The sequence below is a fragment of the Pristiophorus japonicus genome, chromosome 10 (assembly GCF_044704955.1).
Source record: "Pristiophorus japonicus isolate sPriJap1 chromosome 10, sPriJap1.hap1, whole genome shotgun sequence".
In the NCBI taxonomy this organism is placed as follows: Eukaryota; Metazoa; Chordata; class Chondrichthyes; family Pristiophoridae; genus Pristiophorus; species Pristiophorus japonicus.
In genome coordinates, this window is record NC_091986.1 from 139,711,972 (window position 1) to 139,727,405 (window position 15,434).

Genomic DNA, 15,434 nt, shown 5'->3' on the forward strand with positions numbered 1-15,434 from the left:
CGCAGCCAGGAGCCTGCTAGGGAGGTGGAGAATCTGGAGGGTTTTTTTAGGCGCACTTTGTGGCGCGAAAAACGGGCGTCCAGGTCGGGACTGCGCCAATCTAGGCGCGGCTTGAAACTTGGGCCCCAAGTGTCTGAAATTTAAATTTCTCATCTTTGTGTTTAACTCCCCCCATCGCCTCACCCCTATCTCTATAAACCTCTCCAACATTGCAGCCAAATCTTGAACTCTCTGTTTCTCTAACACTTGCCTCTTGTGACCCCTCCTTCCAACACACCTTCGATGATCATGCCTTCAGCCAGTTCAGCCCCAAGCAATGCAATTTCCACCTAAACCATTCCGCCATTGACATTGTGCCTTTAACCACCTAGGTCCCACTTTCTTTGAGGCCCCATCTACCCTCGCAGATAAAATATCCCGCAGCCACTATTACGAAGAAGAGCGGGGGAGTTTTCGCCAGTGTCCTGAGCCAATATTTATCCCTCAACCAACATCACTAAAAAGCAGATTATCTAGTCATTATCAAATTACAGTTTGTGGGAGGTTTCTGCTGCACAAATTGGCTGCCATGTTTCCTAAATTACAACAGTGATTACAGTTGGGACGCCCTGAGGTTGTAAAAGGCAAATAGAAAGGCAAGTCTTTCGAGTCTTTCTTTCTAGAATTCTGTCCTTAAACATTCCCCTCACCACCTACCTCTACTCCTTTAAGACCCTCCTTAAAACCCACTTCTATGACCAAGCTTGTGTTCATACCTCCGAATATCTCATTCTTTGGCTCATCATCCAGAGGAGCATGGGAACATGAGAAGGTCATTGTAGGGTGTTTGTTTTGCACTCCACTCTGTTTCTTAGACCTCAGAACTTATAGTGGGAAAGGACAACACGTGGTACAAAATTTTAGGCTTAACACAGTGTCAGTTTTATTACGCAACAAAAAACGACTAAAAACTACAGGACTAGACTTCTGAGAGAAATTTGACTTGAGACATACAATCACCAGCTCTGGCTGTAGCTATTCTTCTATCGTTCTCTGCAGTGTCTGTTCCTTTCGTGTCCTTTTGTCTCTTCCTCCTGCTTCTGCTTCCATATATATGTGAAGAGAAAAAGATTAGTGAAGCCTAACGTAGGTCCCTTGCAGTCAGATTCAGGGGAATTCATAATGGGGAACAAGGAAATGGCAGACCAATTGAACAAATACTTGGTTCTGTCTTCACTAAAGAAGACACAAATAACGTCCCGAAAATACTAGAGGACCGAGGGTCTAGCGAGAAGGAGGAACTGAGGGAAATCCTTATTAGTCAGGAAATGGTGTTAAGGAAATTGATGGGATTGAAGGCCAATAAATCCCCATGGCCTGATAGTCTGCATCCCAGAGTACTTAAGGAAGTGGCCTTCGAAATAGTAGATGCATTGGTGGTCATTTTCCAAAATTCCATGGACTCTGGTTCAGTTCCTATGGACTGGAGGGTAGTTAATGTAACACCACTTTTTAAAAAAGGAGGGAGAGAGAAAACAGGGAATTATAGACCAGTTAGCCTGACATTGGTGGTGGGGAAAATGCTGGAATCAATTATTAAAGATGTAACAGCAGCGCATTTGAAAAGCAGTGACAGGATCGGTCCAAGTCAGCATGGATTTATGAAAGGGAATGCTTGACAAATCTTCTAGAATTTTTTGAGGATGTAACTAGTAGAGTGGACAAGGTAGAACCAGTGGATTTGGTGTATTTGGACTTTCAAAAGGCTTTTGACAAGGTCCCACACAAGAGATTAGTGTGCAAAATTAAGGCACATGGTATTGGGGGTAATGTATTGAAGTGGATAGAGAACTGGTTGGCAGACAGGAAGCAAAGAGTGGGAATAAATGGGTCCTTTTCAGAATGGCAGGCAGTGACGAATGGGGTGCTGCAGGGTTCAGTGCTGGGACCCCAGCTATTGACAATATACATTAATGATTTAAACGAAGGAATTGAATGTAATATCTCCAGGTTTGCAGATGACACTAAGCTGGGTGGCAGTGCAAGCTGCAAGGAGGATGCTGGGAGGCTTGGACAGGTTCGGTGAATGGGCAAATGCATGGCAGATGCAGTATAATGTGGATAAATGTGTGGTTATCCACTTTGGTGGCAAAAACAGGAAGGCAGATTATTATCTGAATGGTGACAGATTATTAAAAGAGGAGGCGCAACGAGATCTGGATGTCATGGTACATCAGTCATTGAAGGTAGGCAGGTACAGCAGGCAGTAAAGAAAGCTAATAGAAACATAGAAAATAGGTGCAGGAGCAGACCATTCGGCCTTTCAAGCCTGCACCACCATTCAATAAGATTATGGCTGTACATTCACCTCAGTACCCCTTTCCTGCTTTCTCTCCATATGTCTTGATTCCTTTAGCCGGGAGGGCCATATCTAACTCCCTCTTGAATATATCCAATGAACTGGCATCAGCAACTCTCTGCAGTAGACAATTCCACAGGTTAACAACTCTCTGAGTGAAGAAGTTCCTCCTCAATATCAGTCCTAAATGGCTTACCCCTTATCCTTAGACTGTGTTCCCTGGTTCTGGACTTCCCCAACATCGTGAACATTCTTCCTGCATCTAACCTGTCCAGTCCTGTCAGAATTTTATATGTTTCTATGAGATCCCCTCTCATCCTTCTTAACTCCAGTGAATACAGGCACAGTCGATCCAGTCTCTCCTCATATGTCAGTCCTGCCATCCTGGGAATCAGTCTGGTGAACCTTCGCTGCACTCCCTCAATAGCAAGAACATCCTTCCTCAGATTAGGAGACCAAAACTGTACACAATAGTCCAGGTTAGGCCTCACCAAGGTCCTGTACAACTGCAGTAAGACCTCCCTGCTCCCATGCTCAAATCCCCTAGCTATGAAGGCCAACATACCATTTGTCTTCTTCACCACCTGCTGTACCTGCATGCCAACTTTCAATGACTGATGTACCATGACACCCAGGTTTCGTTGCACCTCCCCTTTTCCTAATTTGCCGCCATTCAGATAATATTCTGCCTTCGTGTTTTTGCCACCAAAGTGGATAACCTCACATTTATCCACATTATACTGCATCTGCCATGCATTTGCCCACTCACCTAACCTGTCCAAGTCACCTGCAGCCTCTTAGCCTCCTCTTCACAGCTCACACTGCCACCCAGCTTAGTGTCATCTGCAAACTTGGAGATATTACGCTCAATTCCTTTATCCAAATCATTGATGTATATTGTAAAGAGCTGGTGTCCCAGCACTGAGCCCTGCGGCATCCCACTATTCACTGCCTGCCATTCTGAAAAGGACCCGTTAATCCAGACTCTCTGCTTCCTGTCTGCCAACCAGTTCTCTATCCACATCAGTACATTAGCTTTCATAGTGAGGAGATTTGAGTATAGGAGCAGGGAGGTCTTACTGCAGCTGTACAGGGCCTTGGTGAGACCACACCTTGTGTGCAGTTTTGGTCTCCTAACCTGAGGAAGGACATTCTTGCTATAGAGGGAGTGCAGCGAAGGTTCACCAGACTGATTCCCGGGATGGCAGGACTGACATATGAAGAAAGATTGGATTGACTAGGCTTATATTCAATGGAATTTAGCAGAATGAGAGGAGATCTCATAGAAACATATAAAATTCTGACAGGATTGGACAGGTTAGATGCAGGAAGAATGTTCCCGATGTTGGGGAAGTCCAGAATCAGGGATTACCGTCTAAGGATAAGGGGTATGCCATTTAGGACCAAGATGAGGAGAAACTTCTTCATTGAGAGAATTGTGAACCTGTGGAATTCTCTATTACAGAAAGTTGTTGACGCCAGTTCGCTAGACATATTCAAAAGGGAGTTAGATGTGGCCTTTACGGTTAAAGAGATCAAGGGGTATGGAGAGAAAGCAGGAATGGGGTACTGAAGTTGCATGATCAGCCATGATCTTATTGAATGGTGGTGCAGGCTCGAAGGGCCGAATGGCCTGCTCCTGCACCTATTTTCTATGTTTCTTCTTGTGTTCTTCCTCCTGCTTCTGCTTAACTTGCTTGTGTGTCTGTGTCTGTATATTTCTATCCAGGTTTTGAATAAGTTTCCTGCTGGGACAAAATTGGTGTTTCGATCTGATTAACTGGTTGGTGATAAGTTTGAATGGCTACTGATTTGCACATGGAGTCGACAATGCAAAAGATATTTCCTTATGCTGAATGCAGTTAGCTCAAAGATTTGCACTTCATGGGGGTCCCTGGGAGGACAGACACACCAACATTAGCATCCTCGACCAGACCAGCATCCCCAACATTGAAGCACTGACCACACTTGATCAGCTCCGCTGAGCAGGCCACATTGTTCGCATGCCAGGCACGAGACTCCCAAAGCAAGTGCTCTACTCGGAATTCCTTCACAGCAAATGAGCTAAAGGTGGGCACAGGAAGCGTTACAAAGACACCTTCAAAGCCTCCCTGATAAATTACAACATCCCCACTGACACCTGGGAATCCCTGGCCACAGACCACCATAAGTGGAGGAAATGTATCCAGGAGGACGCTGAACACCTCGGGTCCCATTGCTGAGAGCATGCAGAAATCAAGCGCAAGCAGCGGAAAGAGTATGCAGCAAACCTGTCCCACCCACCATTTCCCTCAACGACTATCTGTCCCACCTGTGACAGAGACTGTGGTTCTTGTATTGGACTGTTCAGCCACCTAAGAACTCATTTTAAGAGTGGAAGCAAGTCTTCCTCGATTCCGAGGGACTGCCTATGATGATGACGATGCTGTTATCACAGACTCAATGTCTCCAGTGGTTGTTTTCCCCACCCTGGTCAATCAAGTTCAGGGCCTCACGTAACAACTCCATTGTTGTTATGCATGAAGTCAGTTTTGGTTCCTGACCACAGGATGTCCTTAATTGTCCAGTTTAATTCCAAAGTTTGTATCAATCAATTTTTAGTTTATGGTTTGCATTTTTCTGAAGTTTAGTAACCTTATATCATTTAGCCCCTCAAGCCTTTTCTATCATTGATTGAGATCATGGCTGATCTGCGACTTTCTCCATATATCTGCCTTTGCTCTGGTTAAAAAAATTTGATCTCAGATTAAAAATTAACAATTGACCTCACATCAATTGCTGTTTGCAGAAGCGAGTTCCAAACTTCTACCACCCTTTGCGTCGAGAAGTGTTTCTTAACTTCAGTCCTCAAAGTCCTGGCTCTAATTTTTAGGCTCTGTCCCCAAGTCCTAAATTCCCCAACTGGCGGAAAGAGTTTCTCTCTATCAGTTCCCCTTAATATCTTGAAAACTCCAATCAAATTACCCCTTAATCTTCTAAATTCCAGGGAATACATCCTTATAATTTATAATGTGTAATCTCTCCTCATAATTTAACCCTTGGAGTCCAGGCATTATTCTACTAAATGTGCGTTGCACTCCCTTCAAGGCCAATATATCCTTCCTGAGGTGTGGTGCTCAGAATTGAACATAGTACTCCAGGTGTGGTCTAACCAGGGCTTATATAGCATTTTCTTCATCACACATCTGTGAAGCACTTTGGGCCATTTTTCTATATTAAAGGCACTATCAAAATTCAAGTTGTTGCTGCTATTTGGTAAATACATAACAACATTTTACACATAACAGCATTCCACAAACAACAAACTTGTGACCTCTACCACGTAGAAGGACGAGGGCAGCAGGCATATGGGAACACCATCACCCTCAACTTCCCCTCCAAGTCACACACCATCCTGACTTGGAAATATATCGCCCTTCCTTCATCGTCGCTCACTCAAAATCCTGGAACTCCCTCCCTAACAGCACTGTGGGAGTATCTTCAACATACGGACTGCAGCAGTTCAAGAAAACGGTTCACCACCAGCTTCTCAAGGACAGTTAGCGATGGGCAATAAATGCTGGCCTTGACAATGACACCCACATCCTATGAACGACAATAAAGCAATGAGATGAATGGCCAGTTAATATGTTTTTGGTAGTCTTTGTATTGAAATTATTATTATTGCAAGTGTGGACTATGTTTGTGAAATAAGACTTTATTGTAATATCTCATGCTTTTGTTTTGTTAAATCAACTGTTTCTCTCAGAATACAATTTATATTACGAACTTTGTAATCTAATCTATTTCTGCTCACCAAACATTCCCATAACTATATTGTCAAATTCAGTGCCAAATCATTCAAGCTTAGTGCTGCAAATGTGGCTTGAGATTGCTCAAACACATTATGCCAATTAACCTGAAAAGGATATCTTCATGCCCTCCATATTCATAGATTAAAACCAGACATAAAAGTATTCTAAAATTTAGCACAGTCTTGAGCATCAGCAAACAATAGATCACATTTCTTAGCATAATTAAAGAATCTGTGTGACCTCGTAGCTATCGTGATAGAATACTTGTTCGATAACCAATGACCTTGAATTAAAATCACAACCCTGACTGGTATTCACTCAAATAACAATAAGTTGCATTCATATAGTGCCTTTAATGTAATAAATCATCCTAAAGCACTTCACAGAAGCGTAATCATGAAAACATTGACACCAAGCCAAAGATGCAGATATTAGGTGGGGTGACTAAAGGCTTGATCAAAGAAGTAGGTTTTAATTACATAGAATTACATATAGATTACAGCACAGAAACAGGCCATTCAGCCCAACTGTGCCAGTGTTTATGCTTCACACAAGCCTCCTCCCACCCTACTTTATCTGACCCTATCAGCACAACCTTCTATTCTTTTCTCCCTTGTGTACTTATCTAGCTTCCCCTTAAATGCATCTATACTATTCGTCTCAACTACTTCATGTGGTAGCAACATTCTAACCATTCTCCTGAATTCCTTACTGGATTTACATGTGAACATACAAAATTGACAGGCAGGTAAAGACCAGCTGGTCCATTAAGCCTGCCCCACACCATGATGGCTGGAGCATCATGACTAAATACTTCCTCCTTCTCCCCTCCCCCCTCTCCTTCCCCTCCCCCTCTCCTGCCCCCTGAGGCCATGTAATCTCTTGGGAGAGGCAAAGAAACAAAAGAAATAACCCAGGGCCAATAAGAGAAAAAATATCCTGGAACATTCCTCACCGATTCCCTCAGGCGATTGAACAATGGTACCAGCTTGCTTCAGTTCGTAGCACTTATCTTCGGGTGAGAGGGTTGTGACCAGGGCTAACACTGAGGTCCTGCCTGCCTAGTTTAGTGGTTCAGATGGATGCCAAAGATTGCATGGCACTGTTTGAAGAAGAGTTTTCCTGGAGTTGCAGGGGAAGGAGGTTTACTTTTCACCCCACGACTGTTTGCACACAGGCATATTGGCTCCAATTTTAACTTCCCCAACCTGGGGCAAACCAGGTCTAGGAGGTAGTTAAAATGGATGTGGGGGAATGGAGGGTGGCTGTACTGACTCCTTTCCTGCACTGATCTGACCGTCTGTAATTTTAAATTACAGGCGGCAAGGACACCCTCCCTTGCCGGCAGGATCCTCCTTAAATATACAGATCAGGCTCCAATGACTATCTTATATTTATGTCATTTTAGATTCCCCACAAGCGGAAATATTTTCTCTACGTCTACCCTATCAAACCCTTCATAATTTTAAAGACCTCTACTAGGTCACTCCTTAGCCTTCTCTTCTAAATAAAGGAGACCCACCCTGTTCAGTCATTCCTGATAATGATAACCTCTCAATTCTGGTATTATCCTTGTAAATCTTTTTTGCACCTTCTCCAGTACCTCTCTATCCTTTTTGTAATATGGAGACCAGAACTGTGCCCAATTTGGGCATGTGCCTGAATTCCCAAAACATGATCCCTGCACTGGGAGGGCTGACGACAAAAATTCACACCTGGAATGGTTAAGATTTTATTGTGTAATTGCATTTGTATCCAGCAGAAGACGCCAGTCTTAAAGATGTCATTAATTCATTAATAAGCTCTGAAAGAGGATGTAGGTAGTCAGGAAATTAGAAAATGTGCTGCTAAAGAAACAGAGAGAGTAGTTTTCTTTTAAAAGGAATGATTCTCTTCAAATTTATTCAGAATTGTCATGGGCAGCAGATATGAGGAAGTAAGGAAAGCAAGTTATTAGATTTTTTAATAACTTAAATCACATATATGAGGCCTGAATTGTCTTTCTTGTTATACCAGTAAACTGGTGTAACGTGGAAAGAACGAGGCAAGAAAATGATTACCTTGGGTCCTCACCTCCCCTTCCCCCGACAGCATGTCCGACATTTTTTACAAAAAGTGATGTCAGGCATATAATTCGCCCAGCCAAATGTGGGTGTGCATATTATAATATGAAGCAAATCACATGAATATGTCATGCATAGTACTCACCATCATTTGTGCCATAGGGGTGCAATGTTACTATGGGCCACCAGGGGGATACATTTTAAATGCCGTATTTGAAATCTGACTTTAACTTTTTTTAAATCCTGGGCTGGGATCACAAGCCAACGTAACCTATAATAAAACGACACACCATTTGCCCCCTCCCCACTGAGGTGTGGGCCTCAGCAGCACCACAAATGGCTCCAGCATCTGCCCAAAATATTTAAAATGCTTCTGACCCAGAAACTGGGCCAAGGTCAGGAGCAAGAACGAGAGGCAGGCGAATGTCTGCCTCACTGATCGCCCACCATCATCACAGCTTCACAATGTAACCAATAGCTGGTTCATGCAATGTGTTAGAACTGGCATGGCAAATCCTTTCAAATCCAGACAGATTTATCGGAGGAAAATCTCCGGCCCCAATTGTCTCCTTTTCACCTTGAACGCGAGTCCCTCCACGCCTTCACCGCTCACCAGGTCTGTCTCCTGGCTCGCCGCGGCTTCCTGGAATAACACCCTAATTAGTCTCCATCTACCACCATTCTCCTCCACCAGTGCTCTATTCATCAGACTACAGTTCCTTCAATCCATTGACGACCCTGCCATGATTGGTGTTAAATATGTAAACCTGTAAATACTATGTTTAATCACCAGAGGGCTCATCCCCTGGAGTCCCAAGGGATCCCACAATCCCTTGGGAGCACCGATACATAAGGAGGCCTCAAAGGCTGGAGAGGCACTCTGAGACCTGTAATAAAGGACTATGGTCACACTTTACTTTGAGCTTGCAGTATCTGGTCTGACTCTTTATTCAAGACTTAACAATTGGAGTATCTGTTGTTTCTCTCCCTCCTCTCCTTTTCTTCCCTCAATTTGTCCCACCTTACTAAAAGGCTTGCTTATCTTTTAGTTTTTAATTATGATGAATTACACCCCAAATATTACCGTGTCTGTTTGCTTTACACATGCTGACTGACTTGCTGTATATTCTTCAGCTTTTCTCATTTTTATTGCCGATTTCCAGCATTTACATTTTTTTTCTATTTTGAATGAAAGTCAATTCTCTCTGCTTTCCCAAGCACTAATTTTCTCCCCTTAATGATCGCAAAACTCGTAATAAAAATTAAACCTTTCATTCTAATTGTAAAACCACAATATATATACTGCAGGGTCCTCTTTTTCTTTCTTTTATCCATTTTAACCTATTGCAGGTGGTTTCTTCTTGATCCACACTGGGTAGCTGAGCTGCAGACTTCTCTCCATGGTCGCTATGAATGTTGACAATTATCAACAATGTTCAAATACCCAATGGTATGATTCAAGTCAGGCAACTGAAACATAGAGATAGATAATACCATTTCTGTGTGCACTGCTCTATCTAGTGGCCCAGCGAAGTACTAACAAAATTCACTAAATCAACTAAAATATGAGATTTGAGCGGCAGGCATCTCAGGCACTTAACTCCATGAATCTAATCTTTTTTCAGGAGGAAAGCACAACATCCAATTTTGTGCATCAGACCTTAGGAAACAAGTATTGGCCTTGGATGGGGTACAGCGTAGTTTCATCAGAATGATACTGATGTTTAAAGGGTTAAATTATGTAATGGGTTGCATATATTTGGCTTGTATTCCCTTAAGTAAAGAGGCGATTTAATTGAGATGTTTAAAATAATGAAGGGATTTGATAGGATAGATATGGAGAAATGGGGACTACAATAGGCTGTGTAATGGCAGTTATTTAGGCACCAAGTCGCCACCCAATGCTCGAAAATTAGGTCTGGGATGTACGCACACTTCTGACAGGAAATGCGCAGGATGCCATCTTGGTAAAGGGGTTGGCACATGCACAAAACGACTGCCAGCAGTATGCAGAGCAGACAGATCGTGACATGAATCAGCGTGTAATGCTGATTTGACGCTAGCACTGCCATTTTCCAACTGCACACTCCTCGGTGACTTCAACGCCAGGGTCGGCAAGGACACAGCCCTCTGGGGAGGTGTGATTGGCAGAGAGGGGGTAGGGGAAAGCCAACTCCAGCAATACCCTATTCTTGACAAAATGTCTAGAACATGAACTTGTCATCACGAACACCTTGTTCCGCCAGAGGGATAAATACAAGGCAATGTGGCAACACCCTTGCTCCAAACACTGGCACCTGCTTGACTGTGTCATCGTCCGAGCCAGGGATTGCAAGGATGTGCGCATCACCTATGCCATGACAGGAGCAGATGACTGCTGGACGGACCACCGCCTAATCCGATCCATTATTGACATCAACATAGCCCCAAAGCAGAAGCAGTGCCGCAAAAAAGTCAATGCCGGGGCACTTGAAGATCCAGCTAAGAGAGCCCTATACAGTCAATGCCTCACAGCTAACCTGGCGTGCCTTGATGAAACCGAGGCACAGAATGCCCACAGCATTTGGTCTGCCCTCCAGGCCTCCATAACCAATGCCTGCAAAGAGATGCTCGGTCACTCAACCAGGAAACACCAGGATTAGTTTGATGAGAATGATCAGGAGATCCAAGAGCTAACAGATCGCAAGTACAGGGCATTTCTGAGCCTCAAGCAACAACCCAACTCGGGAGCAGCAAAGCAGCATTACAGACGGCTCAAGGCTGAGGCCCAACAAAAAACCCGGAATCTAAAGAACAGGTGGTGGACGGAGAAAGCACAGGAGATATAGCAGCTGGCCGACAGCCATGATGTGCGAGGATTCTTCATCGCAATCAAGGCCACCTACGGTCCAAACACCCAAGGCCACACCCCACTGCTGGCCAAGAAGGGGGAAACACTCATCAAGGACACCGAGGCAGTCAGGGCCAGCTGGAAGGAGCACTTCGAAGATCTCCTCAATCGAGACTCTGCCTTTGACCCGAGTGTTCTCGACTGCATTCCGCAGCATGCTACCCACCACCACCTCAGTAAAACCCCAACACTGCACGAAGTAGAAAAAGCCATAAGGCAGCTTAAGAACAACAAGGCTACGGGAGCAGATGGAATCCCTGCTGAGGCACTGAAGTATGGCGGAGAGGCAATGCTGGCGCAAATACATGACCTCATCTCTCTCATCTGGAGGGAGGAGAGCATGTTGGGAGATCTTAGAGATGCAGTGATCGTGACCATCTTTAAAAAAGGGGACAAGTCCGACTGCGGCAACTGCAAAGGAATCTCCCTGCTATCAGCCACTGGGAAAGTTGTCACTAGAGTCCTCCTCAACCATCTTCTCCCCGTGGCTGAGGAGCTCCTCCCGGAATCACACTGCGGATTGCGTCCACTATGGGGCACAATGGACATGATTTTTGCAGCGCGACAGCTGCAGGAAAAATGCAGGGAACAGCGCCAGCCCTTATACATGGCCTTCTTCAACCTTACAAAGGCCTTTGACACTGTCAACTGCGAGGGTCTATGGAGTGTCCTCCTCCATTTCGGATGCCCCCAAAAGTTTGTCATCCTCAAAACTGCCACCAAGCTCATGGTCTACAGGGCTGTAGTAACACCCGTCCTCCTGTATGGATCAGAGACATGGACCATGTACAGTAGACACCTCAAGTTGCTGGAGAAATACCAGATGCCTCCGCAAGGTCCTACAAATCCCCTGGGAGGACAGACACACCAACATTAGTGTCCTCGACCAGGCCAACATCCTCAGCATTGAAGCACTGACCACACTTGATCAGCTCCGCTGGGCAGGCCACATCGTTCGCATGCCAGACACGAGACTCCCAAAGCAAGCGCTCTACTTGGAATTCTTTCATGGCAAATGAGCCAAAGATGGGCAGAAGAAACGCTACAGGGACACCCTCAAAGCCTCCCTGAAAAAGTGCAACATCCCCACTGACACCTGGGAGTCCCTGGCCATAGATCGCCCTAAGTGAAGGAAGTGCATCCGGGAGGGCGCTGAGCATTTCAAGTCTCATCGCCGATAGCATGCAGAAAACAAGTGCAGGCAGCGGAAGGAACGTACGGCAAACCTGTTCCACCCACCCCTTCCCTCAATGACTATCTGTCCCAGGGACTGTGGCTCTCGTATTGGACTGTTCAGCCACCTTACAACTCATTTTAAGAGTGGAAGCAAGTCTTCCTCGATTCCGAATGACTGCCTATGAATGAATGAACTTCAACCAACACCCAGTTTTAACCTCGCATGGTTGAACATAACATTAAACGAATCAATACCTCATGAATTACAGGTTTGGTTTCTGGTAGCTGGTGCAAATTTACGTGTTTTTAGAGTTTTCCTATACTTGGCTAAAGTTTGAATAGTCTGCAGGGAGTAGACTGCCTGGTGCTGAAGTACTTTTTTGTTCATTTCAAAGCTTCAACTGAAATAGGTTGGTTTCAGACTTGGCTGGCCTAGTAGGGTTTCCTCTGGGAATTGAACATGACTGAGAGAATGAAGAGAGGACACGCAGAGCAGGACAAGCTGCTAGAAGAGGGATGAGGAGGGGGGGGGCGAAGGGCTCTCAGCAGGAGGCCATGTCTGCCAAAGGTCATCAGGGAGAATGTCTCTTACCTCAACTTCAATGAGGACCAATGCATGAGATGCCTTCGCTTCACAAAGAGGTCGCGATTGAAATCTGCCAACAACTGCAACCTCAAAGTAGGGCAAGGACAGCATTATCTGTGGTTGTCAAGGTGACCGTAGCAGTTTGCAATGCACTGTTGCAAAAGCTCTCTATACACATCGGGGTAGTTGAGGGAGGGAGGGGTTAGTTGAGGGAGAGAGGGGATAATTGAGGGAGATGTGGGGTAGTTGAGGGAGGGAGCGGGGTAGCTGAGGGAGGGGGGTAGTTGAGGGAGGGAAGAGGATAGTTGAGGGAGGGGGTGTAGTTGATGGAGGGAGGGGGTAGCTGAGGGAGTGGGATAGTTAAGGGAGGGAGGGGGTAATTGAGCGAGATGGGGGGGTAGTTGAGGGAGGGAGGGAGGGGATAGTTGAGGGAGGGAAGGGGTAGCTGAGGAAGGGGGATAGTTGAGGGAGGGAGGGGGTAATTGAGCGAGATGGGGGGGTAGTTGAGGGAGGGAAGGGGTAGTTGAGGGAGGGGGTGTAGTTGAGGGAGGGAAGAGGATAGTTGAGGGAGGAGGTGTAGTTGATGGAGGGAGGGGGTAGCTGAGGGAGGGGGATAGTTGAGGGAGGGAGAGGGTAATTGAGCGAGATGGGGGGGTAGTTGAGGGAGGGAGGGGTTAGTTGAGGGAGAGAGGGGATAATTGAGGGAGATGAGGGGTAGTTTGAGGGAGGGAGCGGGGTAGCTGAGGGAGGGGGGTAGTTGAGGGAGGGAAGAGGATAGTTGAGGGAGGGGGTGTAGTTGATGGAGGGAGGGGGTAGCTGAGGGAGGGGGATAGTTAAGGGAGGGAGGGGGTAATTGAGCGAGATGGGGGGGTAGTTGAGGGAGGGGATAGTTGAGGGAGGGAAGGGGTAGCTGAGGGAGGGGGATAGTTGAGGGAGGGAGGGGGTAATTGAGCGAGATGGGGGGATAGTTGAGGGAGGGAAGGGGTAGTTGAGGGAGGGGGTGTAGTTGAGGGAGGGAAGAGGATAGTTGAGGGAGGGGGTGTAGTTGATGGAGGGAGGGGGTAGCTGAGGGAGGGGGATAGTTGAGGGAGGGAGAGGGTAATTGAGCGAGATGGGGGGGGTAGTTGAGGGAGGGAGGGGTTAGTTGAGGGAGAGAGGGGATAATTGAGGGAGATGGGGGGTAGTTGAGGGAGGGAGCGGGGTAGCTGAGGGAGGGGGATAGTTGAGGGAGGGAGGGGGTAGCTGAGGGAGGGGGATAGTTAAGGGAGGGAGGGGGTAATTGAGCGAGATGGGGGTAGTTGAGGGAGGGGATAGTTGAGGGAGGGAAGGGGTAGCTGAGGGAGGGGGATAGTTGAGGGAGGGAGGGGGTAATTGAGCGAGATGGGGGGGATAGTTGAGGGAGGGAAGGGGTAGTTGAGGGAGGGGGTGTAGTTGAGGGAGGGAAGAGGATAGTTGAGGGAGGGGGTGTAGTTGATGGAGGGAGGGGGTAGCTGAGGGAGGGGGATAGTTGAGGGAGGGAGAGGGTAATTGAGCGAGATGGGGGGGGTAGTTGAGGGAGGGAGGGGTTAGTTGAGGGAGAGAGGGGATAATTGAGGGAGATGGGGGGTAGTTGAGGGAGGGAGCGGGGTAGCTGAGGGAGGGGGGTAGTTGAGGGAGGGAAGAGGATAGTTGAGGGAGGGGGTGTAGTTGATGGAGGGAAGGGGTAGTTGAGGGAGGGGGTGTAGTTGAGGGATGGAGGAGGAGGATAGATGAGGGAGGGTTGAGGAGAGGCGGGCCCTGGAACATCGTGGCCCTCGACCTGCGAGAGAACACCTCCGCAGGTTGGGCATTAAAAGAGCTGGAGCAGCTACAACTTCCAGCGTGACCTGCTGCAAGTGTGCGACGATTTCGAGGTGGTCGACTGGCTGACATCATCAGGATCCAGGTTGCCGTTTGGAGCGTGGGCAGGAGTATCAGCGGGGCCCAGGTACAGCAGAGGAGCAGGAAGGTCATGGCGGAGGTGCGGCGAGTGATCGTGGCGGAGGAGCGATGAGATATCGTGGCTGTGATTCAGTGGGTGATCCTGGTGGAGGTTCGACAAATGTTTGGCGCGGATGTGCGGTGGGAGATCGTGGCGGAGGTGCAGCGAGTATTTTGTGCCGGAGGAGCGGTGAGAGATCGTGGCGGAGGTGCAGCGAATATTTGTGGCGAAGGAGCGGCGAGAGACCGTGGCGGAGGTGCGACAAATGAGGATACGGGGCCCAGAAGAGCCGAGTGCCCAGGGACAACATGGGCCTATTGTGTTCCTAACACAGATGAGGCTGCACACAGGGAGGTTAAGGTAACAGTGACCTCAGTCTTTATTAAGACACTCCAGAGTGAGGAACAGGCCTTAGGGGCCGGCTTATATACAGTGTTCCCAAGGGATGCTGGGATCCCTTGGGACTTCAGGGGATGCGCTCCCTGGTAGCGGAACATGGGAGTGCATGCTTTACAGATACACAACAGGGCCAGCCCACACTGCGATATGTGTGCGCATTAGGTCCGTGCAGCAGAGCAGGTCTCCAGTTGTCCTGGTTAACCCTTGCCACTGGATAAAAGCCCAGCT